The sequence below is a fragment of the Opisthocomus hoazin genome, chromosome 9 (assembly GCF_030867145.1).
Source record: "Opisthocomus hoazin isolate bOpiHoa1 chromosome 9, bOpiHoa1.hap1, whole genome shotgun sequence".
Taxonomy (NCBI): Eukaryota; Metazoa; Chordata; class Aves; order Opisthocomiformes; family Opisthocomidae; genus Opisthocomus; species Opisthocomus hoazin.
This window is the reverse complement of record NC_134422.1, coordinates 13,061-39,687: the sequence shown is the minus strand read 5'-3', so window position 1 is coordinate 39,687 and position 26,627 is coordinate 13,061. Positions and strand designations below refer to the sequence as shown.

The window sequence follows — 26,627 nt, the reverse complement described above, 5'->3', positions numbered from 1 at the left end:
CTTGCTTTTAACATTTTCTTTCTATTTCTCCTTATAGTTTGCCATCGCCATTTTGAAGTTTTTTCCTTCCTTCCTTAATCGCTGCTGGTTTTAAATTTTTCCGTCTACTTTTGTGCCTTTTGCTGTCTTTATTTTTTCTTTCTTGTCTTTCCTTAGCGCTGTCGTGTTTTAAATTTTCTCTTTATGACTCTGTTTTAGTACGGTGCCCCTATTTCATAATTTTCTCCTTCCCTAACAGCTATAGCTTTATAAGTGTTCTTTTTATGCCTACTTTCATTCCTTTTGCTGCCTTTAAAAAATTGTTTCTTGTCTTTCTTTAGTGCCGTTGCTTTTTAGATCTTCTTTCTGTGCCTGTTTTTATCCTATTCACTGTTTTTATTTTGCTATTTATTAAATAATTTCTTATCTTTCCTTAGCACTTAGCTTTTAAAATTTTCTTTCTGCATCTATGTTTTTCTATGCCATCGCTTCTTTTTTTGCCATTTATTTCCTTAATCCCCATCACTTTTTAGATTGTATACATTTATTCCAGTTCATGGTCTTTATTTCACCGTTAGCGTTTTTGAATATTTCTCACGTTTCCTTAGCGCCGCTGCTTTTTATGTTTTCTTTCTATACCCATTTTAGTTTGCTGTCCCTATTTTTTAGTTTTTCCCTTTATTTCCTTAACACCTGTCGCTTGTTAAACATTCTTCCTGTAGACTTTTTCCCCTTCGGTGCGTTTCTTTTTTGTTCTTTCTTCTCTTTCTATAGTCCCCCAGCTTTTTAGCTTTTCTTTCTACGTCTCTGTTTCAGTTGTCTGTCCTTAAGTTTTAATTTTTCCCTTTATTTCTCTAACCTTTGTCGGTTTTTAAATTTTCTACTTCCATGTCATTTGCCGCCTTTATTTTTTTAATTAACTTTTCTGATTTTTCCTTAGCACTGTCGAGTGTTACATGTTATTTCTACATCTCTGTTTTAGTTTGCTTTTGCCACTTTTTAGTTTTCTATTTCTGTAATCCTCATTTCCTTTAAAAATGTCTGTCTACTTTTATCCTATTTTCCACCTTTATATTTAAATTGTTTCTCATCTTTCCTTAGAGCCCTCGCTTTTTACATTTTCTTTCTACACCTGTTTCGGTTTGCCATCCCTATTTGTGATTTTTTCGCTTTATTTCCGTAACCCCCGTCCTTTTTTTCAGTTTTATTCATTTACCCTATTCACTGGTTTTTTTTTCACTGTTATTTCTTTTAAGTATTTATTGTCTTGCCTTAGTGCTCTCGCTTTTAAAATGTTCTTTCTACCTCTTAGTTTGATGTTCCTATTTTTTTAGCTTTTCCCTTTATTTTCCTAAGCCCACTCATTTTAATGTTTTTTCTACGCTGTTTCTGTTTTTGATATCTTTTAGTTATTTCTTGTCTTTCCTTAGCGCCCTCACTTTTTACGTTTTCTAAGTCTCCGTTACAGTTTGCTGTCCCTATATTTGTTTTTTTCCTCTTTATTTTCTTAATCCCTCTCACTTTTTAAATTTTCTGTCTACTCCTGCTATTATTCCCTTTGCTTTTTTAAAAAATTATTTCTCGTCTTTCTTTAGTGCCGTAGATTTAGAAATTTTCTTTCTAAATCTCCATTTTGTTTGCCATCTGTTTTTAAATATTTTCCTTATGTCTTTAATCCTCGTAGCTTTTAAAATTTTCTGTCTACTTTTATCCCATTCGCATTCTTTATTTGTCTACCTTTTTTAAAAATTTATTTCTTGTCATTCCTCAGCGCCGCAGCTTTTTATCTTTTCTTTCTACACCTCTGTTTTAGTTTGCTGTACTTTTTTTTTTCCCATAATTTTTTTCCTTTATTTTCCTAGTGCTCGTCGGTCTCTAAATTTTCTAATTTTTACATTATTTCTTGTCTTTCTTTAGCGCCCTCTCCTTTTACGTACTTTTTTCTACTCATTTGTTTTAGTTTACTGCCCCTATTTTGTATTTTTGCCCTTTATCTCCTTAATCCTTCTAGCTTTTTAGAAATTCTTTCTACGCCTACTTTTTCTTTTTTCCTATTTGCTGGCTTTTTAAAATTATTTCTTATCTTGCTTTGTTGCCAGCCTTTTTTTGATTTTCTTTCTAGATTTATGTTTTCATTGCCCATTGCTATTTTTAATTTTTTTTTCTTATCTCCTTAATCCTCATCGCTTTTAAAATTTTCTGTCTCCTTTTATCCCGTTCGCGGTCTGTATTTGCTAACCTTTATTTTTTAATTCTTTCTCGTCTTTTCTCGGCACTGTTGCTTTTTGATTTTTCTTTCTGCAATTCTCTCTTGGTTTGCAGACCCTCTTTCACAATTTTTTCCTCCATTTGCGTAACGCTCGTGCTCTTCAAGTTTTCATTCTATGCCTACTTTTTTCCTTCGATGCATTTTTTCATTTATTTCTTCTCTTTCTTCTATGCCGTCCCTTTTAGATTTTCTTTCTGCATTTCCATTTTAGTTTACCATCGTGACTTTTAGATTTTTTTACTTATTTCTATAATCACAATAACTTTAAAAATTTTCAAATTTTATCCCATTTCGCCATCTTTGTTTTAGGTTCTCGTTTTCCTTAGCGCGCTTGCTTTTTAAATTTTTTTTCTCCATCTCTTAATTTGCTGTTCCTATGTTTTATTTTTTCCCTTTATTCCCCTCATCCCCCTCGCCTTTTTCAATTTTCTTTCTGCACCTGCTTTTATTCCCTTTGGGTTTTTTTTCTCAATAATTTGTTCTCTTTCCGTGGTGCCTGCACCTTTTAGACATTCTTTCTAATTGACATGCAGAAACAAAGTCCACAACTGGTGGAGAGTTATAAAGCAGGTATGTTTATTGCAGCGCAAGGGGGATTGCTCCTCCTAACTTGCACACCGAGTCACAAAGCACACACCTATTTATTACAAAGTTTACCTAAGTAAGCTGGATTATTGTAATTATTTCCAGGAAGAGGCCTGATAATTATAATTATTTCATTATCGTACTCCGCCCCTCTTTAGCGCTTGCGCAGCATCATCCGGTGGTCGTCTGTGGGGGTCTTCTGGATGAAGGCTCGTAGTCCTCCTCGCAGCGTGCTTTCACCTTTGGCTCAAAAATTCCCGAGTCGTCTGTGTTGGCTGAGTCCCGAACCACAGAACCAGTTTCAGCTAGAGAGTTGCTTCTTATAGACGATAAAGTTCTGGTTATCGGTCCTTGTTTCTCTTTGTCTCACAAGCAGTCCTCGTTAACAACATTTGAGCTCTCAGTAGTTCTTGTTAGCAAGGTTACCAAGAACAGAACTAAACCAAACCTCAGCGGTTAACTCTTACCTTAACATAGCTGCAAAGCTATAGAATAAAATTGAACTAAAGCTTTAACAAAATTGTACTAAACATCAATTTCCTACATCGAGTCCGCCCTTTTCTTTCTTTTTTGCAAATTCTTTTGCTGTAAGGTTACCCTCTTTAAGGGTTTTGGCAAAATATTTGTCAATCTTATAAGCAATTCCCTGTTATATTATGACAGTTGCTAAATTAATTCCCAGTAAGTCTTTGTCTATAAATCCTGTATGTCCAAAATAGGCCCTTGACCAAGGTCGTTCCCAAGTATCAACTCCCATGGGTTTCAGCACAGTCACAGCCCACATTATTGCTAAGGTTCTTAACTTAGCTTGGTTAGTCCACGTTAGCGTCTTTGGATGCGGAGCTTCAGGGGTCCAGCGGATGTTATTTTCCATTGCTGCCGAGGAACTTTCTTCACCCTTGTATGCTGGATCCAGGATGTCTGCTCCTTAATCTTAACTGCTGTGTGGGATATCAGCAGCACTTGGAACGGTCCTTCCCATTTTGGTTCTAGCAGAGAGTCTAAAAGAGATCTGATATATACATAATCACCAGGTTCAATATTATGTATGGGCCCATTGAGACCTCGGGCTCTAGTTCCTAAGACCAGTTTCTCTATTTCTCGAAGCTGCTTCTGCGAGCTTATTATGTAGCCTGTTAATACCTGATCCACAACTTGACTTGATGTTCCTGCTTTTGGGCACAAACTGAGGCACAGGAAGTTCCGTCTGAACATGAGGAGGAACTTCTTCCCTCTGAGGGTGACGGAGCACTGGAACAGGCTGCCCAGGGAGGTTGTGGAGTCTCCTTCTCTGGAGATATTCAAGACCCGCCTGGACAAGATCCTGTGCAGCCTACTGTAGGTGACCCTGCTTCGGCAGGGGGGTTGGACTAGATGACCCACAGAGGTCCCTTCCAACCCCTACTATTCTGTGATTCTGTGATTCTGTGATTCTTGTACGATGTAGGGCCTCCCGTATATTATTTTGAAAGCTCTTTGTCCTTCTTTGATTCTGGGTTTGCTTGTAATTCTCAGGAGCGCTAACGGCAATGACTGGGGCCAAGACAGGTCAGCCTCCTGACCCAGTTTTACAATTTGAAGTTTAATTAGGTGGTTCATTTTTTCCACTTGACCACTTGACTTTGGATTATATGGGGTATGTAATTGCTAATCTATTCCCAAAAATTTACTAACTTGTTCAATGATCTTGGCCATAAAATGTGACCCCCGATCTGATGAGATTACCGCAGGAACCCCAAATCTCGGTATTATTTTTTGTAATAGTACCTTGGTTACTTCCCTAGCTTTATTAGTTCGAGAAGGGAATGCTTCTGGCCATCCTGAAAAGGTATCCGTCAAGACCAACAGGTATCGAAACCCCCTTTTCTTGGGAGTTCAGAGAAATCAATTTGCCACCGCTGCCCTGGGTAATTACCTTTCCCGATTTGTCCTATTTGGGCTTTAGGTCCCGTCTTAGGGCTACTCTGTAAACAAACCTTGCATTGTTGTGTTACCTGTTTGATAGTGGTGTATTGATTTCGGGCAACTATCGGCCGGTTCAAATATTTTATACGGGGCCTCTGTTCCCCAATGAGATTTTTTGTGTTCTACCATAACTACGGCTCATAACACAGAAAATGGTATTATTATTATTTTACCTTGTGGAGTCTTTGCCCACCTACCTTTCTCTGTTATTCCCCCTAGGTCTTCAGTTAATTTTTGATTTTCTTTAGAAATCAATATGTATTTTACCGTCTGGGACTAAAGATTGCACCCTCAATTCACTTTTCTCAGCTACTCTTTTAGCTTCACGATCCGCATGGCGTCGCTCAGTTCCTGAGCAGCGTCTCCCTTCTGATGAGCTTTACGATGCCCTAATAGCCACTTTCTCAGGCAGCTGTGCCACTTCCAGGAGCTTAAGAATTTCTTCAGCGTGTTGTATATGTTTTCCTTGGGTAGATAGGAGTCTTCTCTCTTTCTGCACAGCTCCATGAGCACGGACTACCCCAAAGGAGTATTTAGAGTCCGTCCAGATATTACTTTTCTTGCCTTTGTCTAGTTCTAATGCTCGAATTAAGGCTATTATTTCTGCCCTTTGAGACAAGGTGTTTGGGGCAAGGGCTTTGGACTCTGTTACCTGCTCTGTAGTGGTTAACGCGTATCCTGCCTTGCGGGCTCCTTGTGGAACGAAGCTGCTTCCGTCAGCGTACCAGGAACTGCTATTTCCACGTCATCCTGCTCTACCAGGATAGCTTGATATTTAAGAAACCTTTGTGGTGAGAGCCAGTGTCCTCCCTTCACCTCTAATACTGCTGATACGGTACGAGATACCAGTACTGTAATCTTTTGGCCTAGTGTAAACTTACGTGCTTCCTGAATATCCAGCACTACCGCTGCTACTGCCCTCGGGCAGCTAGGCCAACCCTTGCTTACTTCATCAAGTTGTTTAGAGAAGTATGCCACTGCCCTCCGATACAGTCCCAGATTTTGGGTTAGGATTCCTAGGGCTATTACCTGCTTTTCGTGAGAGAACAGCTAGCAGGGCTTAGTAGTGTCTGGCAATCCCAAAGCAAGGGCGTCCATCACCTTTTTCTTTAGCTGCTGAAACGCTCTTTCTGCTTCCTCATTCCAGATGAGGGTTTTTTTTAATCAGATTTTAACGCTTCATAGAGCGATTTTACCAAGAGTCTATAATTATATATCCATAGGCCACACCATCCCGTCATTCCCAGGAACATGTGGAGCTCTTTAGCTGTCTGCGGTCGAGGGGTCTGACAGATGGCCTCCTTCCTCATTGTCCCCAGCGTTCATTGGCCTGCAGCTGTCTCGTATGCGAGGTAGGTTACGTGCTGTTGAGCTATTTGGGCTTTCTGTGGAGAAACTCGATAGCCGTTAAGTCCAAGGAAATTTAGCAGACTCATTGTCCATATTATACAAAGTTCTTTTTGGTGGCTAGTAATAGATCATCTGCATACGGTAATATTGTTCCTGCTCCATGGGGTCGCTCCTGTTGTTTCACGTCCGTAGCTAAGCGATTTCCAAAAAGAGTGGGGCTATTCTTAAACTCCTGGGGTACCACAGTTCATGTCAGCTGTGTCTTTCTTCCGGAGTCTGGGTTTTCCCAGTCAAATGCAAACGACGACTGGCTTTCTGGACTTAATGGGAGGCAAAAGGCGGCATCTTTCAAGTCCAGGATGGTAAACCAGGCCAATTCAGGTTAATAATGTGTATGGGTTTGCCACGACAGGGTGCGGGTCCTCTACAATTCTGCTGATAGCCCTGATATCTTGTACTATTCAATAACTACCATCTGGCCTTTTAACCGGTAAAATGGGAGCATTATATTCCGATTCACACTCTATTAATAGCCCATATTTGATGAATCAGTCGATCGCTGGTCGAATTCCTGCCCTGTCTTCCGTTCTAAGGGGGTATTGTCTAATTCTTACAGGCCGCTTTCCTTGCTTAGGTTTGACTGTTGTTGGAGAGGCATTTTTCGCTTTTCCCAGTGTCTCTGTGGCCCATACTCCTGGGTACACCTGGTTCTGGACTTCCTCAGGTACTCCCGAGCCAATGAGGGTATTTATGAGGGCCAAACTCAAAACTTCAATTAGCTGGTCACTTCCCACCTGGAGTTCCACTTTCCCTTTGTCAAATCTTATTTCTGTCTTTAATTGTTCCAATAAATCTTGTCCTAATAGAGGCCTTGGCAAATTAGGCATATATAAAAATTTGTGTACCCCCAATTGTTTCCCTAATTTGAATTTAAGAGGTTTTAGAAAGTACGTCTTTTCGCTCTGGCCAGTAGCTCCCCTTACTGTTACAAAGTCATCATCTACAAGTGTCAAAGCTTGATTTAAAACAGAGAATGTTGCCCCAGTATCGACTACAAATTCCACGCCCTGTTGCCATTTCCCTAGCTCTAATAGAACCAGTGGATGCGTTAGAGTAGATTCCCCAGGTCCTGTCAATCCTCCTTGATGTGGGCCCGTATCCTTTTCTTCCTTCTCTGCCTTTCTGGACACTCATTTTTCGAATGTCCCCTCCGCTTACACCATGCACACTGATTTCTTTCCAAGGGCCTCTTAGATCCCTCACTTCTGAATCTTTTACTCTCTTGCAATGCCACTACCGACATCCGCTTGTCTTTCCTTCGATCCTCCTCTTCCTTGTTACTAAACACTCTCCACACTTCATCCAGTAAAGTTTCTAAATTCCTGCTGTCTGTCATTCTCACCTTTGCTTTTTACATTGTCTTCTTTTGTCTTCTGTTGCGCGTCACATCGCTTTTAAATTTGTTTCTGTATTGTCATGTTTTAGCCCGGCAGCCCACGACTAAGCTCTAGACGGCCGCTCGCTTACCCCTTCCCTTCCCTCTAGCAGGATGGGGGGGAGAAACGGACAAAAGGGAAAACTCGTGGGTTGAGATAAGGACAGTTTAATAACACAATCCAGTAAATACTGATACTACTAATAATGATAACAAAGAATATGCAAACCGAGCTATATACAATACAGGTTTTCAAACCACCCGGCGACCGATCCGCAGCCGGTCCCCAAGCAGCGGCACGGCATGCATAACTCGCAAGTTTTGCAAATTTGTCAAAACTCCCGAGAAAGACTAAACTCCCACAAAGAGTTCGAACTCCCAGAAACGAGAAAGCGGCTAGCTTCCCGACTCCCGGCCAATTCCCGTTCATTAACAGAAAACGATCTCTATTGTATGGAATATTTCCATCGGGTGGCTCGGCTGTCTGTCTGGCTACGCTCCCTCTCGGCTCCCGCACACCTGACCGTTAGCCGTTTATCAGAAACTGGAAAAAGCCCTCGATTTCATAGCAACAACTAAAACCGTCAGCATTATCAACATTTTTCTCCTACTAAATCTGAAACACAGCAGCTACCGGGAGGGAAATTAACTCTATCCCGGTCAAAACTGGGACATGTATCTACTTTTATCCAGTTTGCTGCCTTTATTTTTTATTTTGCGCTGGTCTGTGCTGTGTCCTGTCGCTTTTGAAATTTTGTTTCTGTGTCTTTGTGTACTTAGTTTGATGTTCCTGGTTTGTTTTTTTTTCCCTTATTCCCTTAACCGTGTTGCTTTTTACAGTTTCTTTGTATATCTGCTTTCACGTAGTTCCTGTCCGTACGTATAATTCTCTCTCATCTGTCTCGTACTCTTTCCATTTATCAATTTCATTTCTGTGTCTCCATTTATTTAGTTTGTGGTCCCTATTTTTAGGGGTTTTTCTCCTTGAAAGCCCTAATTTTTTTTCCCAAGTCTACTTTTATGTCATTTTCTGTCCCTACGTTTTAGCTTTTTTCTCCTCTGCCTTGTACTCATTTGCTATTTAAATTTGATTTTTACATTTCCTGTTATCGAGCCGTCTATCCCTATTTTTTCTCAATTGTCACATACCCTATTGCTTTTTAAGTTTTCTTTGTATCTATCCCCCCACCCCCGCCCCCGCCTTTTCTCTCGGTTCATCCCGAGGCTTTAGAGGATCTCGTTGGCACGCTTTTATCTCTGAAGTGTCATTCGTACCCCTCTCAGTTTGCCAGAACATCCCCTCTTCTTCAGAGCCGTCTTTTTGTCCTCTCACTCATCTCCAGCGGGTCAGCGTCTCCCTTAGAACGTCTGTAGTCCGTTCAGATCCTCTCCCGAGTACCTTTGTGCCCTCAAGCCACCATCCGTGTCTCCAGCCAAGTCTGCACCCCTCTGTTGCCATCACGATGCTTCCTGCGAGCATCCTTGCGTTGCACAGCCATCCTTTAGGTCTGCAGCGGGCTTTGTACCTTTCTTATTCGAAAGCGAATATTCCTCGGGCTTTCATTTTGCCCCAGAACACGTTTACATCATCTTCCGCCACGTCAGATGCCTCTGTTTGGTCCTCGGTCCCTCAGGACATCCGTCCTCTGTTCGGATCCCTTGTGTCAGCGATCCCCCGTTTGGATGTGTGTCCACATTCCTCTTGCTCCCATCATGACGCTTTCTGAGACGGTCCTCGTGCCCCTCGGCACCCTTTGAGCTCTGCCGCCCTCTTTGTGTCTCCCCGATTTAGACAGAACCCTTCCTTGGGCTGTCCCTGCGCCCCAGAGTTCTCTTACCTTATTTGCTGCCATCTAGGATGTCTCCATTTGGGCGCTCGTCCCCCGAGGACATCTGTGCATTGCCGGAACACCCTGCGGAGTTTTGCATCGTGTCCGCTCGCTGCATCCTGGAGACATCATCAATCTCTCTGGCCCCCTCGGGACTGCTCCGATCCCTGTGATGACACCTCCCGTTCTACCAGATTGTTTTTCAAACCCATCTTTGTGCCCCAGAGTGGTATTTTTCTTTTCTGTCTTATCGTATGCTTCTATTTGGTAGCTGGCACCGTAAAGATGTCCGTTGTCAGCTCCTGTCTCCTCTTTGGTTTTTCAGAGAAAGCAATAGCCACCTTCTGTTTTTATCGACAAGTCTCCCGTGGAGTTTTTTTGTGGAGTTTTGCAATTTATTTTTCTTCTATCTACTTAGGTGTTTGTCAGGCCGCTTTTGTACAATTTCCTATGTTTCTTGTATTTCCACTTTTTTTTTTCCATTTTCTGTCCTTTGGAACTTACCTAGCTGTCTTAAGGGAGTCAGCCAGAGAAACCTTCGAAGCAGCTCTGAGTTATCTGCCGTTGACAGTAAATAATTCACTTTGCAACCAGAGTTATTTTTGAGAAAAGATTATTACGGAATCAAATTTTGTTTTGTTATTCAATCCTATCCAGAAAATAGTTCTGGCAGAAGTTAGGTCATATGCCTGCTCTCACTAGAAACAAAAAGTAAACCTGTAGCATTTTTGTTTTTTTTTTTATAGGAAGCCAAAAAGCATAAATTTTGGTAATAATATTGTTACTGCATTTAGCAAACTACTTTCTTACATAGCTTAGTAGGACCTCTTTTTTTATCCACACTGCAGAAAAATTAAGTCTAATTACTTACTCAGTCACATCGCTGATATAACAGATGTAGTTACAGTAGAAGACCAGGCATTGTTGTTTCCAGTAAGGATCACCGTCTGCAGTCGGTGCTTTGCTCAATGTAAATTTAAGGCAGAGGAGAGAACTCGCTGCTGCTCTTCCCACTGGCTTTATACCTTTTGGTGGTTCACCCCTCCCCTTTCCCAGGGGAGCGTGGGAAGGGTGGTGGGCGAGGCCGGGAGTATATGAGCTGCAGCTGCTGGAAGGGGAGCTCATTCCACTCCTGGCTTTCTTTGGTCTTAGAGCTCTACTCTTCCTTCAGTTAGTTACAGCTTTTGAGCTAAGCTACTCAGGGAGATGCATTTTGATATTTAGAGAAGCAGATGCTTCTGTTTGAGGGAGGACTTTAAGGATGAGTCAAGACTCAGCAGCAGATTTAGTATAGCGTATGTTTAACCACAGTCTTTTTCTGCAGGTCAGTAATTTTTTATTCAGAGTTTGTGGGTGGTGAGATTGTTTAATAGTATGTGTCATTCTCTTTATTCTAGGTGTGTTATGCTTTCCTGTAACTCCTGACTTGATTGAAGATGGAACACTGAGTTTTTTTCTCCAGCGGTGCTGTTTACTCTGTAACTTGCTGGCACCGCATCTCTTAATCAGATTGATGATGACATTGTCCAGCAGGGGTTAAGGTGAGCATCTTGTACACACTTGTGCAGAGATTAAGCATTTCTTAAGCAAGTGGCAGGGTTGTGACGCATAGTGTCTTTAAGAGCATGGCGTCCCATGCCTTGTTGCTTTTACCAATGGCTCAGTGGACCGTGTCACCCCTGGAAACTCTACGGCTCATGGCAGACCCCTCACAGATTATAAGCATTGGGGCTTTGCTTACTTTGTGGTCCTGTAGCCGATCCCCGAGGCTGTGGGAAGGTGTAATGTGGGAGATGCCCACAGAACACAGGGCATGGTTTGGAGGAAAGGCTCCCGAGGAGCGGCTGATGCAGGGGAGTTCAGGGGTGCAAATACAGGGAAGCGGCTGTCGGGAGGGGGCGTGCGGTTCCTTCGTTGCCAGTTCAGGAGAAGAGAAGAAGTTTCTAAAGCTTTCAGATGGGGGAACGGTTGAGGAAGCAAGGAGGGTTTATTGGCTTCTCTCAGTTTAGTTTTGCAGTCGCCCTGGGACCTCGATGAGGTTCATTTCATTTGAGTCTCTCTGCGGCTGACAGGGAGCTACGACAAAGACACAAGAGATGAAGCGCAAACCCTCCGGGCCTCCACATCTGAAGATGGAGGGCCAAATGTCAGACCTTTGAACCTCAAAGGTGTTAAGGCTTGTATGTGAAGAGCTTAATGTTCTTTTGCATTTGATTTTGCTTTTTTCTAACGGTAGGCTGTAGTTGGACTGTAGGTGGCATTTCTGAACGGAAACAAGACTTCTGGAATTCCTAAGCTATTGGTTAGCATTGGGGTGAGTTCTACATTACGTTTTTTGCAGATGCAGAGGAACGAGCCGTGTGCCAAAGGGTGACGGATGACAGGCAAGCGGAGCATTGTAAGAAGGTGGGCTTGCATGTGATGTCGGAGGGAAGATGTGACCGGTGGCTTTAGGACTAGCTTTTAGGTTTTGATTTGTGGGTGTTTATTTTTAATTTTGAAGGTGTAAAGCAGGTTTACGGGCAGCAGAGGTGACTTGGGCAAGGTGAGCCGTGACTAGCGGCCTGCAGTAGCAATTAATGTTCAGGTGTCTTATTGTCGGCGAAGCTACAAGCTTTTGCAGGGGCCCTTGGCATTGGACCGGCGTTTGAGGTGAGCCAGGGCATTAGCGAGGAGGAGCATGGGGTGGATGATTCCTCAGCAGTGCAACGGTAATTTTGTGTCTCTTGGTATCTTGGGTTATCAAGAGCCATGAGGACTGCAGCGTCCCATTCCGGACCCAGCAGGTGAGCAGAGAATCCCGGTGCTTCTGAGGACGGGGATGTTGTAGAAGGTGTTGCGTTGGCCAGCGTGATGCTTACCGTCTGAACGGTTTGTGGGTTTTCTTTTTTTGCAGAGGAGGAAGCGGAACCTGGCGACTGCAGGAGCATCCCAGATACCCGATGCGTTTTCTGACGAGGATGGGTTTAGAGCCGTGTCCCTCTGAAAGCAAAGTGGAGGGATCGGGGCCTGGGGAGGGTCTGGAGGGAGGGGACCACGGTTGGGCATCACAGGGAGGGCTTGTGAAGTTAGCATAGGGGAGCGGGCCATCCTGGAACAGGCCCCTTTGGGCCAGTAAAGGGAAGGGGTTTCTCTTAAGCCCCGGCGGGCAGGGCAGTTCCAGCCTGTGTCTGTGGTGTTGTGTTGTTTGTGTGGTCCATCTTATGTGTTGTAAAAATTACCTGGGTCTCCAGTTCTTCATTGGTCTTTGTGCTCAACGAGCACCTTAGGCACATCAGGTGCCATCCCTAGGGTCTCGAATGCCTCTGGTCAGTGACATATTGTCAATTGGGCGATTCTTTTATTTCCCTGTGAGCGTAAAGTGTGGATCGGTGTCACATCTTGCAAGTCTCTGGTTGGTTCTCATTTGCGGTGTCATTCCTGGGCTGCATCAGCCGCTCTTCTCTCTACCGGTCCATTTTCATGGATGGTGGGACTTCTTCCCTGCATCCTTACGTTCTTAGGTCTTGAAGCTGGGCTTCTCGTGCATCCATCATCTCAGTGTTGACCGTAACTTCTTGTAAGGGCCTCTTGTGTTGTTTGTTTTTCTGGGGGTGCCGTAGCACCTCATTGCTCTGGGCTGTCGCAGCCCCGTAGGTCTTCTTGCCCGACAGCATCTCCTGTCGGGGAGTCATTCTTCTTGTGGAGGAGAGTTTTCTCTCTTCTTTGAATCACATTGTTTGTGGTGGTGTGTGTACCGTTGGTCTGTGCCTGTGTGTTGGCTTGGAGCTGCTCTGTCCAGGGGTGTAAAGTCAGGGGTAGGAGGAATAGCGATAGGAAGCTGCGGTGAATATGTCAATAGGCCTAGACTGTTGCGGCAGAGGTTGGGCAGCGAGCTCACAGGGAGCAGCCATCGGCAGGCTGCGTGGTCTGTCATTTGAACAGTGGTTAGAGGAGGTGCTGGGAGTTGCGTGGGGAGGGGTCGATCAGCGGCAGTGAAGGAGCTTGAATCTGGACAGCGTTCTGGCTTGTATGTGTGGGGCTTGAAGTCTGGCCCTTTTCATTTAATTAGTGGCAGGCTGCAGTTGCACTGCAGATAGTATTCCAAAATGGAATCAATACATCTGGAACAGTTAATGGCCTGAGCAGCTTCCAGGTGACTTTTTCAATGTTTTTTTCAGATGTCAGGGGACAAGATGAGCACAGAGGACCAATGGAGGCATTGAACAGACTGATCTATGAAGGCGGATGGGTGCATAGCGTCAGAGGGAGGATGCGTTTGGTGGCTATGTGACTGCATAATGGTTGGTGGGTTTTTTCCCCAATGTTGTAGGTGCAAAGAAACAAGCGAAGGAGGATATGGGCACCAGTGGTGCCTCGGTCAAAGAGAACAATGAGTAGTAGGCTACAGTAGCAGTTATTGTTCTGGTAGGGTGTTGTCATTGAAGTTATCAACATCCCTTATTTGTGGTTTTTCAGGTGGTACCAGAGCCTTGAAGTGGCAACATGTGAACAGCAGGGGTGACACAGGCAAGCAGCCAAGGTGAAGGAGCAGGAGACGGGAATCGGTGCGGGCAGGCTGCAATTTTGGCAGTATCTCAGCATGTGTCTTCTACTTTGTTTTCTTTGCAGGTGTCGCGTGGTCTCAGACACGCAAAGCAGCATGCTGACAAGAGATCTGACAAGGTGAGGCTGGCATGGGTCGGATCAGTGTCTCAGAGCAAAGTATCATACGGCACCTCAATGACATGTATCTCTTTAGGTTTTGCAGGGGCTGTGTGGCCCGCATTTAGCATTGGACCAGCGTTTGAGGTGAGCTGGGGTGGAGGTGAGGAGGCGCCCAGGGCAGGTGATTTCTCAGCAGTGCAACGGTAATTTTGTGTCTCTTGGTATCTTAGGTTAGCGAGAGCGATGAGGGCTGCAGCGTCCCATTCTGGTCCGAGCAGGTGAGCAGAGAATCCCAGTGCTTCTGAGGGGGATGCTATGGATGGTGTTGTTGGCCGGCGTGATGCTTACTGTTTTCTTTTTTTTTTTTTTTTTCAGAGGAGGAAGCGGAACCTGGTGACTGCCGGAGCATCCGGTTAGGTGATGCGCATTCATGTTGAGCATGGATTCAGACCCTGGACCCTCTAAAAGCTAAGTTGAGGGACTGGGGAGGATCTGGAGGGAGGGGACCATGGTTGGGCATCACAGGGAGGGCTTGCGAAGTTCGCATAGGGGAGAGGACTGTGCAGGAGCGGGCCCCTTTGGGCATGTAAAGGGAAGGAAGGGGTTTGTCTTCAGCGCAAGTGGGCAGGGCAGTTCCAGCCCGTGTCTGTGGTGCTGTGTTTGTGTCGTCCGTCTTCTGTGTCTTAGACCTTACCAGGGTCTCAACAACCTTGTTGTTCTTCACAGTCAAGGAGCACATTATGCACATCAGGCACCACCGCTGGGGTTTTGAATGCCCATACTCATCGGCACAGTGCCAATTGGGCGTGTCTCTTCTTGCCTTAGAAGCGTAAAGCATGGATTGATCTCACGCCTCGGAAGTTTCTAGTCGGTTCTCTTTTGCGGTGTTCCAGGCTGTGTCAGCAGGTCTTCTCTCTACCGGTCCATTGTCATGGACTGTGGGACTTGTTCCCTGCATCCTTACCATCTTAGGTCTTGAAGAAGGGCTGCTTGCACATCCATTGTCTCCATTTTGACCGTAACTTCTTGTAAGGGACCATCGGGTTCTCCTGTTTTTCTGAGGCTGCTGTGGAGCCTCCTCGCTCTGGGCCATTGCGGCCCTGTTGATCTCCTTGTCCAACAGCATCTCCCGTCAGGGAGTCATTGTTCTTGCAGAGAGTTTTCTCTCTTCTTGAACCCCATTGTTTTTGGTGTTGTGTGTAATGTTGGTCTGTGCCTGTGTGTGCTTGCCTTGGAACTGCTCTGCCCAGGGCAACCAGGGAATCCATAAATGGCAGGGGCAGAGTGGGTGAGCAGCTAAATAAATGAGCAGGAGATTGGAATTGATGCAGGCAAGCTTTGTTTTTGGGCAGTATCTCAGCATACGCTGTTTGCTTTGATTTTATTGCACGTGCCGCACATATCCTCAGAGGGGCGAAACAGCATGCTGACAAGAGGTCTGAGAAGGTGAGGCAGTTGTGTGCCGGGTCAGTGCGTGAAAGCAAATTATTGTGCAGCAGCTCAGTGAGGGGTGTCTCTCTTGGTTTTGCAGGGGCTGTGCCGGCCGCCTTTGGCATTGGACAACTGTTTGAGGTGAGCTGGGGCGGCAGCGAGGAGGAGCGTCGAGTGTGTGACTTCTCACAGGCATAATAGTAATTTTGTGCCTGTTGATATCTGATGCAGCAGAAGTGATGATGGTAAAGCGTCTGACTCTGGAACGAGCAGGTGAGCAGAGCACCTGGATGCTTCTGAGGAGGGGGTTGTTGTGGAACAGGTTGGCGTTTGCCAGTGTGATGCTTCCTGTCAGCACTGTTTCTGGCTCTTTTCCTTTTCAGATGACAAAATGGAACCAGGCGAGTGCAGGAGCTTCCCAATTAGCCAATGTGCTCTTGTTGAGGATGGATTTAGACCTCTCACCCTCTAAAAGCTAAGTTGAGGGGCTGGGGCTGGAAGAGTTTGGAGGGAGAGGAACATGGTTGGGCATTGTGGGCAGGGCTTGTAAAGTTAGAGTAGGGGAGAGCTGTGCAGGAGCAGGCCTCTCTACGCATGTAAAGCGAATGGGTTTCCCTTCATCCTTGGACTAGTATGGGCAGGGCAGTTCCAGCCTGTGTCTGCGGTGCTATGTTGTTTCTGTGGTGTCTTCTCTGTTGTAGACCTTCATCTGTTCTGGATGTCCTTGTTTCTGTTTGCACTCAAGAAGCTCATCAGGTGCCTTGGATGCCATTTCTAGGGCCTCAAATGCCTGTACCTATTGGATAGTGCCAACTGGGAGGTTCTCTTCTTGGCTTACAAATGGAAAGCATGGATCAGTCTTGTGTCTTGAAAACTTCTGGTCAGTTCTCTTTGGCGGTGTTGTTCCAGGCTGTGTCAACAACTCTTCTCTCTACCGGTCCATTGTCATGGACTGTGGGAGTTTTTCCTGGAATCGTTATGCTCTTAGGTCTTGAAGACGGGTTTCTTACACATCCATCATCTCCATTTTGACCGCAACGTCTTGTAAGGGACCATTTGGCTCGACTGTTTCTCTGGGGCTGCCATGGAAGCTCCTCGCTCTCGGCTGTTGCGGCCATGTCGGTCTCCTTGTCCGACAGCTTCTCTCGTTCGGCAGTCATTCTTCTTGCAGAGAGTTTTCTCTCTTCTTTGAATCCAATTGTTTGTGGTGTTGTGTATAATGTTGGTCTGTGCCTGTGTGTGTTTGGCTTGGAGCTGCCCTGCCCAGTGGCATAGAGTCAGGGGTGGGTGTCATAGCGATAAGAGGCTGTGGTTAATAGGTTGACAGGCCTAGACTGTTTAGGCAGAGGCTGGGAAGTGAGCTCGGATGGAGGGGCCGTCGGCAGACAGTGTGGAGTGTCATTTCAGCAGTGTTTTACAGAGGTGATGGGAGTCATGTGGGAGGGGCTGATCAACAGCAGCAAAGCAGATTGAATGTTGACGGTGGTAAGGCTTATGCATGGGGGGGGGCTTTAACTTTTGCCTTTTATTCCTTTATGTAATGGCAGGCTGTATTTTGGACTCTAGGTGCTATTCCAAAATCAAATCAATACATCTGGAATTGTTAATGTCTTAAGCAGCATATGGGTGACTTGTTCAATACTTATTTCAGATCCCAGGGAACAAGATGGGCACCAAAGACCAATGGAGGCGCTGAGCAGAGCGTCATTAGGAGGTGGGTTGGCGCATGGTGTTGAAGGGAAGATACTCTTAGTGGCTATAGGACTGCCTTACAGTTGGTGTGGTGTTTTTTCCAGTGTTGTAGGTGCAAAGCAACGAGTGAAGCATGATATCGGCACCAGGGGTGACTCAGGCAAGGTGAGCAATGAGTAGTAGGCTGAAGTAGCAGTTATTTTTCTGGAGTGCTGTTGATGGTGAAATTACTATCCCTGTTTGTGTTTCCCAGGTGGTACCTGAGCCTCAGCATGGCAACATGTAAGTGTCAGGGGCAACACGGGTGAGCAGCCAAGGTAAAGGAGCAGGAGGTGGGAATCAGTGTGGCAGGTGGCAGTTTTGGGCAGTATCTCAGCATGTGTCTTCTGTTTTCTTTTTGTAGGTGCCACACATAGTCCTGAAGGGGCAAAGCAGCATGCTGACAAGAGGTCCGAGAAGGTGAGGCGGTTGTCGACCGGGTCAGTGTGTAAGAGCAAAGTACTGTGCAGCAACTCAGTGAGATGTCTCTGTCTTGGTTTTGCAGGGGCCGTGCGGGCCGCCGTTGGCATTGGACAAGCTCTTGAGGTGAGTCAGGGTGGCAGGGAGGAGCATAGGGCAGGTGACTTCTCACGGGTGCAATGATCATTTTGTGTGTCTTGGCACCTTAGGTCGCAGAGGCGATTATGGCTGCAGTGTCCGACTCCGGAAAGAACAAGTGAGCAGCAGAGCATCCTGGTGCTTCTGAGGAGGGGATTGTTGTGGAAGAGGTTGGTCTTGGCCAGTGTGATGCTTACTGTCAGCACCATGTGTGGTCTGTGATGTCCTCATCTTTTCTTTTTCAGATGACAAAGCAGACCTGTTGACTGCAGGAGCAACATGCTTGTTGTCGAGGATGGATTCAGACTCCTGGCCCTCCAAAGGCTAAGTCGAGGGACTGGGGCTGGGAAGGGTTTGGAGGGAGGGGACCACAGCTGGGCATTGCGGGCAGGGCTTGTAACATTAGTGCAGGGGAGAGGGCTGTGCAGGAGCGGGCCACTCTGGGCACAGAAAGGGACTGAGTTTCCCTGCATCCTAGGACTAGCATGGGCAGGGCAGTTCCAGCCTGTGTCATCAGTGCTATGTTGTTGTTGTGGTGTGTCTTGTGTCGCAGACCTTCCTCTGGTCTCGATATCCTTGTTTCTCTTTGCACTCACAAAGCTCATCATATGCCTCCGTGCCATACCTGGGGTCTCGAATGCATGTACTCATTGGCATAGTGCCAATTCAGATCTTCTCTTCTTGCCTTACAAGCGTAAAGTGTGGATCGGTCTTGCATCTTTCTGTCCGGCATCGTTTCAGGCTGTGCCAGCAGCTCTTCTCTCTACCGGTCCATTTTTATGGACTGTGGGACTTGTTCCCTGCATCCTTATGCTCTTAGGTCTTGAAGATGGGCTTCTTGCACATCCATCATCTCCATTTTGACCGTAACTTCTTGTAACGGACCATTCTGTTCTAATACGGTTTTCTGGGGCTGCCGTGGAGCCTCCTCGCTCTGGGCCAATGCGACCCTGTCGGTCTCCTTGTCCAACAGCATCTCCCGTCAGGGAGTCATTGTTCTTGCGGAGAGTTTTCTCTCTTCTTGAATCCCCTTGATTGTGGTGTTGTGTGTAATGTTGGTCTGTGCCTGTGCGTGCTTGCCTTGGAACTGCTCTGCTCAGGGAAACCAGGGAACCCGTAAAAGGCAAGGGCAGAGTGGGTGAGCAGCCAAGTAAAGGAGCAGGAGATTGGGACTGATGCAGGCAAGCTTTGTTTTTGGGCAGTATCTCAGCATGTGCTGTCTGCTTTGTTTTTATTGCAGGTGCCGCACATAGCCTCGGAGGAGCAGAGCAGTGTGCTGACAAGAGGTCTGAAAAGGTGAGGCAGTTGTGGGCCGGGTCAGCGTGTGAGAGCAAATTATTGTGCAGCAGCTCAGTGAGTGGTGTGTCTCTTGGTTTTGCAGGGGCTGAGCGGGCTGCCTTTGGCTTTGGACAACTGTTTGAGGTGAGCTAGGGCAGTAGCAAGGAGGAGTGTGGGTCGGGTGACTTCTCACGGGTGCAATGGTAATTTTGTGTCTCTTGGTATCTGATGCAGCAGAAGTGATGATGGCACAGCATCTGACTCTGGAGTGAGCAGGTGAGCAGAGCACCCAGGTCCTTTTGAGGAGGGGGTTGTTGTGGAAGAGGTTGGTCTTGGCCAGTGTGATGCTTCCTGTCAGCATTGTTTCTGGCTCTTTTCCTTTTCAGATGACAAAATGGAACCAGGCGAGTGCAGGAGCTTCCCAATTAGCCAATGTGCTTTTTTTGAGGATGGATTCAGACCCCTAGCCCTCCAAAAGCTAGGTCGAGGGACTGGGGCTGGAAGAATCTGGAGGGAGGGGAACACAGTTGGGCAATGCTGGCAGGGCTTGTAAAGTTAGTGTAGGGGAGAGCTGTGCAGGAGCGGGCCTCTCTAGGCATGTAAAGCGAATGGGTTTCCCTTCATCCTTGGACTAGTATGGGCAGGGCAGTTCCAGCCTGCGTCTGCGGTGCTATGTTGTTTCTGTGGTGTCTTCTGTGTCGTAGACCTTCATCTGTTCTGGATGTCCTTGTTTCTGTTTGCACTCAAGAAGCTCATCAGGTGCCTTGGATGCCATTTCTAGGGCCTCAAATGCCTGTACCTATTGGATAGTGCCAACTGGGAGGTTCTCTTCTTGGCTTACAAATGTAAAGCATGGATCAGTCTTGTGTTTCAAAAGCTTCTGGTCTGTTTTCTTTGGCGGTGTTGTTCCAGGCTGTGTCAACAACTCTTCTCTCTACCGGTCCATTGTCATGGACTGTGGGAGTTTTTCCTGGAATCGTTATGCTCTTAGGTCTTGAAGACAGGTTTCTTACACATCCATCATCTCCATTTTGACCGCAGTTTCTTGTAAGGGACCATTTGGCTCGACTGTTTCTCTGGGGCTGCCATGGAGGCTCCTCGCTCTCGGCTGTTGCGGCCATGTCGGTCTCCTTGTCCGACAGCTTCTCTCGTTCGGCAGTCATTCTTCTTGCAGAGAGTTTTCTCTCTTCTTTGAATCCAATTGTTTGTGGTGTTGTATGTAATGTTGGTCTGTGCCTGTGTGTGTTTGGCTTGGAGCTGCCCTGCCCAGTGGCATAGAGTCAGGGGTAGGTGTCATAGCGATAAGAGGCTGTGGTTAATAGGTTGACAGGCCTAGACTGTTCAGGCAGAGGCTGGGAAGTGAGCTCGGATGGAGCGGCCGTCGGCAGACAGTGTGGAGTGTCATTTCAGCAGTGTTTTACAGAGGTGATGGGAGTCATGTGGGAGGGGCTGATCAACAGCAGCAAAGCAGATTGAATGTTGACGGTGGTAAGGCTTATGCATGGGGGGGGGCTTTAACTTTTGCCTTTTATTCCTTTATGTAATGGCAGGCTGTATTTTGGACTCTAGGTGCTATTCCAAAATCAAATCAATACATCTGGAATTGTTAATGTCTTAAGCAGCATATGGGTGACTTGTTCAATACTTATTTCAGATCCCAGGGAACAAGATGGGCACCAAAGACCAATGGAGGCGCTGAGCAGAGCGTCATTAGGAGGTGGGTTGGCGCATGGTGTTGAAGGGAAGATACTCTTAGTGGCTATAGGACTGCCTTACAGTTGGTGTGGTGTTTTTTCCAGTATTGTAGGTGCAAAGCAACGAGTGAAGCATGATATCGGCACCAGGGGTGACTCAGGCAAGGTGAGCAATGAGTAGTAGGCTGAAGTAGCAGTTATTTTTCTGGAGTGCTGTTGTTGGTGAAATTACTATCCCTGTTTGTGTTTCCCAGGTGGTACCTGAGCCTCAGCATGGCAACATGTAAGTGTCAGGGGCAACACGGGTGAGCAGCCAAGGTAAAGGAGCAGGAGGTGGGAATCAGTGTGGCAGGTGGCAGTTTTGGGCAGTATCTCAGCATGTGTCTTCTGTTTTCTTTTTGTAGGTGCCACACATAGTCCTGAAGGGGCAAAGCAGCATGCTGACAAGAGGTCCGAGAAGGTGAGGCGGTTGTCGACCGGGTCAGTGTGTAAGAGCAAAGTACTGTGCAGCAACTCAGTGAGATGTCTCTGTCTTGGTTTTGCAGGGGCCGTGCGGGCCGCCGTTGGCATTGGACAAGCTCTTGAGGTGAGTCAGGGTGGCAGGGAGGAGCATAGGGCAGGTGACTTCTCACGGGTGCAATGATCATTTTGTGTGTCTTGGCACCTTAGGTCGCAGAGGCGATTATGGCTGCAGTGTCCGACTCCGGAAAGAACAAGTGAGCAGCAGAGCATCCTGGTGCTTCTGAGGAGGGGATTGTTGTGGAAGAGGTTGGTCTTGGCCAGTGTGATGCTTACTGTCAGCACCATGTGTGGTCTGTGATGTCCTCATCTTTTCTTTTTCAGATGACAAAGCAGACCTGTTGACTGCAGGAGCAACATGCTTGTTGTCGAGGATGGATTCAGACTCCTGGCCCTCCAAAGGCTAAGTCGAGGGACTGGGGCTGGGAAGGGTTTGGAGGGAGGGGACCACAGCTGGGCATTGCGGGCAGGGCTTGTAACATTAGTGCAGGGGAGAGGGCTGTGCAGGAGCGGGCCACTCTGGGCACAGAAAGGGACTGAGTTTCCCTGCATCCTAGGACTAGCATGGGCAGGGCAGTTCCAGCCTGTGTCATCAGTGCTATGTTGTTGTTGTGGTGTGTCTTGTGTCGCAGACCTTCCTCTGGTCTCGATATCCTTGTTTCTCTTTGCACTCACAAAGCTCATCATATGCCTCCGTGCCATACCTGGGGTCTCGAATGCATGTACTCATTGGCATAGTGCCAATTCAGATCTTCTCTTCTTGCCTTACAAGCGTAAAGCGTGGATCGGTCTTGCATCTCTCTTTGGCGGCATCGTTACAGGCTGTGTCAGCAGCAGCTCTTCTCTCTTCCGGTCCATTTTTATGGACTGTGGGACTTGTTCCCTGCATTCTTATGCTGTTAGGTCTTGAAGCCGGACTTCTTGCACATCCATCATCTCCATTTTGACCGTAACTTCTTGTAACGGACCATTCTGTTCTAATCCGATTTTCCGGGGGTGCAGTGGAGTCTCCTTGCTCTGGGCCATTGCGCCCCTGTCGTTCTCCTTGTTCAACAGCTTCTCTTGTCCAGTAGTCATGGTTCCTATGGAGAGTTTTTTCTCTCTTCTTTGAATCCCATGGTTTGTGGTGTTGTGTGTAGTGTCTGTCTGTGCCTGTGTGTGCTTGCCTTGGAACTGCTCTGCCCAGGGAAACCAGGGAACCCATAAATGGCAGGGGCAGGGTGGATGAGCAGCTAAGGTACCGGAGCAGGAGGTTGGGATAGATGCAGGCGAGCTTTGGTTTTGGGCAGTATCTCAGCATGTGCTGTGTGCTTTGATTTTATTGCAGGTGCCGCACATAGCCTCGGAGGAGCAGAGCAGCATGCTGACATGAGGTCTGAGAAGGTGAGGCAGTTGTGGGCCCGGTGAGTGTGTGAGATCAAAGTCAGTGCGGGGTGTCTCTTTTTCGGTTTTGCAGGGACTGTGAGGGAACACCTGTGGCATTGGACAACTGTTTGAGGTGAGCTGGGGTGGCAGTGAGGAGAGGTGTGGGCCAGGTGACTTCTCACGCGAGCAATGATCATTTTTTGTCTCTTGGTATCTTAGGCAGCAGAAGCAACGATGGCTGCAGCGTCTGACTCTGGAACGAGCAGGTGAGCAGAGCACCCCAGTTCTGAGGAGGGGATTTTTGTGGAAGAAGTTTGTCTTGGCCAGTGTGATGCTTACTGTCAGCAGTGTTTCTGGGTTTTCTCTTTATCAGTGATGAAGTGCAACCTGGTGACTGCAGGAGCATCCCAGATACCTAATGCATTTTTGGTCGAGGTTGGATTTAGAGCCCATGTCCCTCAGAAAGCTAAGTCCAGGGGCTTGGAAAGGTCTGGAGGGAGGGGACAACGGTTGGGCATTTCAGGGAGAGCTTGTGAAGGTAGTGTAGGGGAGAGGGCTGTCCAGGAACAGGCCACTTTGGCGGATCAAGGGAAGGGGTTTCTCTGTAGCCCAAGGGGGCAGGGTAGTTCCAGAACTGTGTCTGTGGTGGTGTGTCATCTGTGTGGTCTGTTTTGTGTCTTGGATTTTACCTGTGTCTCAACATTGTCATTGCTGTCTGTGCTCAGTGAGCACATTATGCATATCAGGTGCCATTCCTAGGGTCTGGAATGCCTGTACTCTTTGGCATAGTGTCCATTGGGCGCTTCTCATCTTACGTTTTGCGTATAAAGCATGGAGCGGTGTCACATCTTGGAAGTTTCCCATCAGTTCTCTTTTGCGGTGTCATCTCAGGCTGTGTCAGCAGCTCTTCTCTCTTCTGGTCCATTTTCATGGACTGTGGGACTTCTTCCCTGCGATCTTATGTTCTTAGGTCTTGAAGCCAGCTTCTTGCAGATCGATCGTCTCTGTTTAGAGCGTAACTTCTTGTAACGGACCATTCTGTTCAGCTCTGCTCTTCTGGGGCTGCCGTAGAGCCTCCTTGTTCTGGGCCATTGTGGCCCTGCTGGTCGTCTTGCAGGACAGCATCTCCCGTTGGGGAGTCATTCTTCTTGCCGAGAGTTTTCTCTGTTCTTTGAATCCCATTGTTTGTGGTGGTGTGTGTAATGTTGGTCTGTGTCTGTGTGTGTGTTTTGTTTCGTGCTTCTCTGCCCAGGGGTGTAGAGTGAGGGTTAGGTGGCATAGCGATAGGAGATCATGCTTAATCTGTTGATAGGCCTCGACTGTTCAGGCAGCGGTTGGGTAGCGAGCTCGCATGGAGTTGCTCCTCGGCAGGCTGTGCAGTCTATCATTTCAACGGTGTTTGGAAGTGACGATGGGAGCTATGTGGGAGGGGATGATCAGCAGTGGCAAAGAAGACTGAATGTTGACAGTGTTCAGCCTTGTAGGTGTGGGGCCTCAAGTTTAGTTTTTTGGGGGGGGTTGTTTTTAATTGCAAGCTTTTGTTGGACTTTAGACAGTATTCCAAAATGCTACCGATATTGCTGGACTTCCTAAGTTACGTATCAGCAACTGGGTATCTTGTGGAAGGAAGCGGTGTTTGCTAATGTGATGCCTCCAGTCAGTAATGTTAGTGAGTCGTGTTTGTTTATATATGTTACGCAGATACTGACGTAGAACATGTGGAATGCAGGAGCATCTAATTTTATGATGTGCTCAATGAGGAGGGATTCCGCATCCTTCCCTCAAAGGTAAGTCCAGGGCCAAAGCTGTGGGTGGGGTGAGGCCGGCAGGAGGTGTAACACCAGGGTTGCGGAGGAAGCTATTTAGGGTCTGTTAAGTTTGGGGCGGACAGAGGTCCTGGCATCTGTCCTTTAGGGTGTGACTGTTCTGGCCTGTGTGTTTTTCCCAGTGTGATTTGTGTTGTGTGATTAGTCTTGTATGTGATGCTTTGTACAGGTATCTACCTTCTGCACTCTTGTGCACTTTGGTTGGTGTGCACTGGGTGTCTCAAGCTTCGCTGCTTTGGCCTGGAGCCTTGGTCAAGCGTTCCTCATCTTGCGACTGGAGCTTAAGGTGTGGTTTTCATCAGAGGTCTTTTTGGAGAGTCCCCTTTGCGGAGGTGATCTAGGCCACCGTGAAAGCTCTGCTCATGGCAGTTCTGCTACCATAGAGTTCCCCTGCAGCATTTCATCTCTGCCTCGTTACGGGCTCAGGTCTTACATCCTGGCTTCTCAGAACTCCGTATCGGTTTTGACCACCATCTGCGACTGCATCGTTTTGCAGCGTTTTGTGTTCTTTTCAACTGTATTATTACGCCTCGTATCGCATGCCATGTGAGTGTCTCGCACTGAATAGTCCTTTATTGTGTGTTGTATTGCCGTGCTCTATTTCTATTGAATTGTACGGCCCTGTATTTCTTTCTTGTAGCACTGGTTTTTTTTTTTGTATTGCCTTGTATTGCTCTGTATTGTTGTTGTGTTGTAGTGCTCTATATTTGAATTTTTATTTCAATGTTTGGGCGTGTTGCACTGCAGCACTCACTACTTGCGTGGACTGCTATCGGAGACTGTATTGCCTTGTATGAACTTGTATTGTGTTTTGTAATGTGGAGCTCTGTATTTGAATATGTATAGGCTTGTATAGCCGTGTATTGTTTTTTTCTTGTGGATCTCTGTATTTGATCTAGCATTGCATTGTTTGTGTCTGTACCGGTCTTGGATTGCAGCGCTCTGTACTTGTAGCGAGCGATACCTGGGACCGTCTTGCATCGCACGGCTCTGTACTGTGTTTTGTATTGCATTGCATCAATCTGTACTTGTATCGAATGTTACCTGAGAGCGTCATGCTTTGTATGATGCTTTATTGCGTTTTTTTACTGCAGCACTCTGTACTTGATTTTGCATTGCAGTGCTTGTGTGCGTATCGATCTGGCATTGCAGTGCTCTGTATTTGTATTCTCTGTTCTTGGAGACTGTCTTGCCTTGTAATGAGGGCCGTGTTGCGTTTTGTAACGTGGAGCTCTGTATTTACTGGATATTGCATTGTATATCTCTGTGTCAGTCTTGCATTGCAGCGCTCTTTATGGACGCTCTCTGAGACGGTTAAGCATTGTATGGGTCCGTGTTGCGGTTTGCCTTGTCGGTTATGTAAGAGCGCGTTGCATCGTATGGCATTAATCTTGCCAGTGTTCTCCGGTTCTGCGTTTAAGTCCATACGGTATGGCATTGCGGTGTCAGGGTAGAGGCCGGGAGCGACTCGGAGGTCTTTACGCATGTGAGATGGAGTCAAGCCGATCGCAATTGGATCGAGAGCTAGCATGAGGTAAATTTGTAACTCGGCAATGTCTTTCCTATTGGCTTTGCAGGCACTTTGCAGCAAGCCTCCAGAAACAGTTGAGATGAGGTCTGAGGTGCAGCGTGACGGGCCTCAGCAGTCGGTTGCTTTGGTGCTCATCAGTTATTAGGATGCTCTGGAATTCTTAATTGTCACAGAGGACTCTGACTGTTAATCTTGGTTTTGGAGCGGAGCTGCAGAGGGCCATCTTATATTCTGGGTGCGGTGTCTGTTAAGGAGGCTCGTGTTCTGTTTTCGCATGTGACAGAGCAGCACGAGGCGCTTGTAGAGCATCAGGCATATTGTCATTGTACTGCAATTGCAGCAGCTGACAGCAGTGTCTATGCAAGTTTGAGTTATTGACATGGCGCCAGTTGAGCACATCTTGTTTCACGGAATGATGTGCCAGGGCAGCGCCACTAGACGGATCTAGCATCATTTGTGCACTAGGCTAGTGTGCTGTGCAGCTTGGGCTTTACCAGCAGGTGTTTCCTCGCTGACTGTTCTTGACAGCTATCCCAGGGGTTTATTTCCTGCGGCATTCTAGTTCCTTTGTTTTTGTGGCATTTAGTCTCCATCGATTACTGTGACTCAATCCCCTGCCTTTTAGCCAAAACTGA

At 46.8% G+C, this 26,627-nt stretch overlaps 3 long non-coding RNA genes across 4 annotated transcripts; all 3 read left to right on the top strand.

The window, feature by feature from the left end:
* The first annotated feature begins 11,751 nt into the window (after window positions 1–11,751).
* LOC142362467 (uncharacterized) lies at window positions 11,752–12,203 on the top strand. The gene is made up of 3 exons (XR_012765099.1): window positions 11,752–11,818; window positions 11,916–12,064; window positions 12,160–12,203. It is a non-coding gene; the product is annotated as an uncharacterized LOC142362467 (long non-coding RNA).
* Window positions 12,204–14,151: 1,948 nt separating this feature from the next.
* LOC142362370 (uncharacterized) lies at window positions 14,152–14,488 on the top strand. Its single transcript, XR_012765006.1, has 3 exons — window positions 14,152–14,203; window positions 14,290–14,337; window positions 14,435–14,488. It is a non-coding gene; the product is annotated as an uncharacterized LOC142362370 (long non-coding RNA).
* Window positions 14,489–22,328: 7,840 nt separating this feature from the next.
* Window positions 22,329–25,499, top strand: LOC142362395 (uncharacterized). 2 transcript variants are annotated; one of them, XR_012765028.1, is made up of 6 exons: window positions 22,329–22,643; window positions 22,727–22,768; window positions 22,855–22,901; window positions 23,009–23,070; window positions 24,337–24,422; window positions 24,631–25,499. It is a non-coding gene; the product is annotated as an uncharacterized LOC142362395 (long non-coding RNA). The 2 variants fall into 2 exon arrangements; XR_012765029.1 differs by lacking the exon at window positions 23,009–23,070.
* Window positions 25,500–26,627: the final 1,128 nt, after the last annotated feature.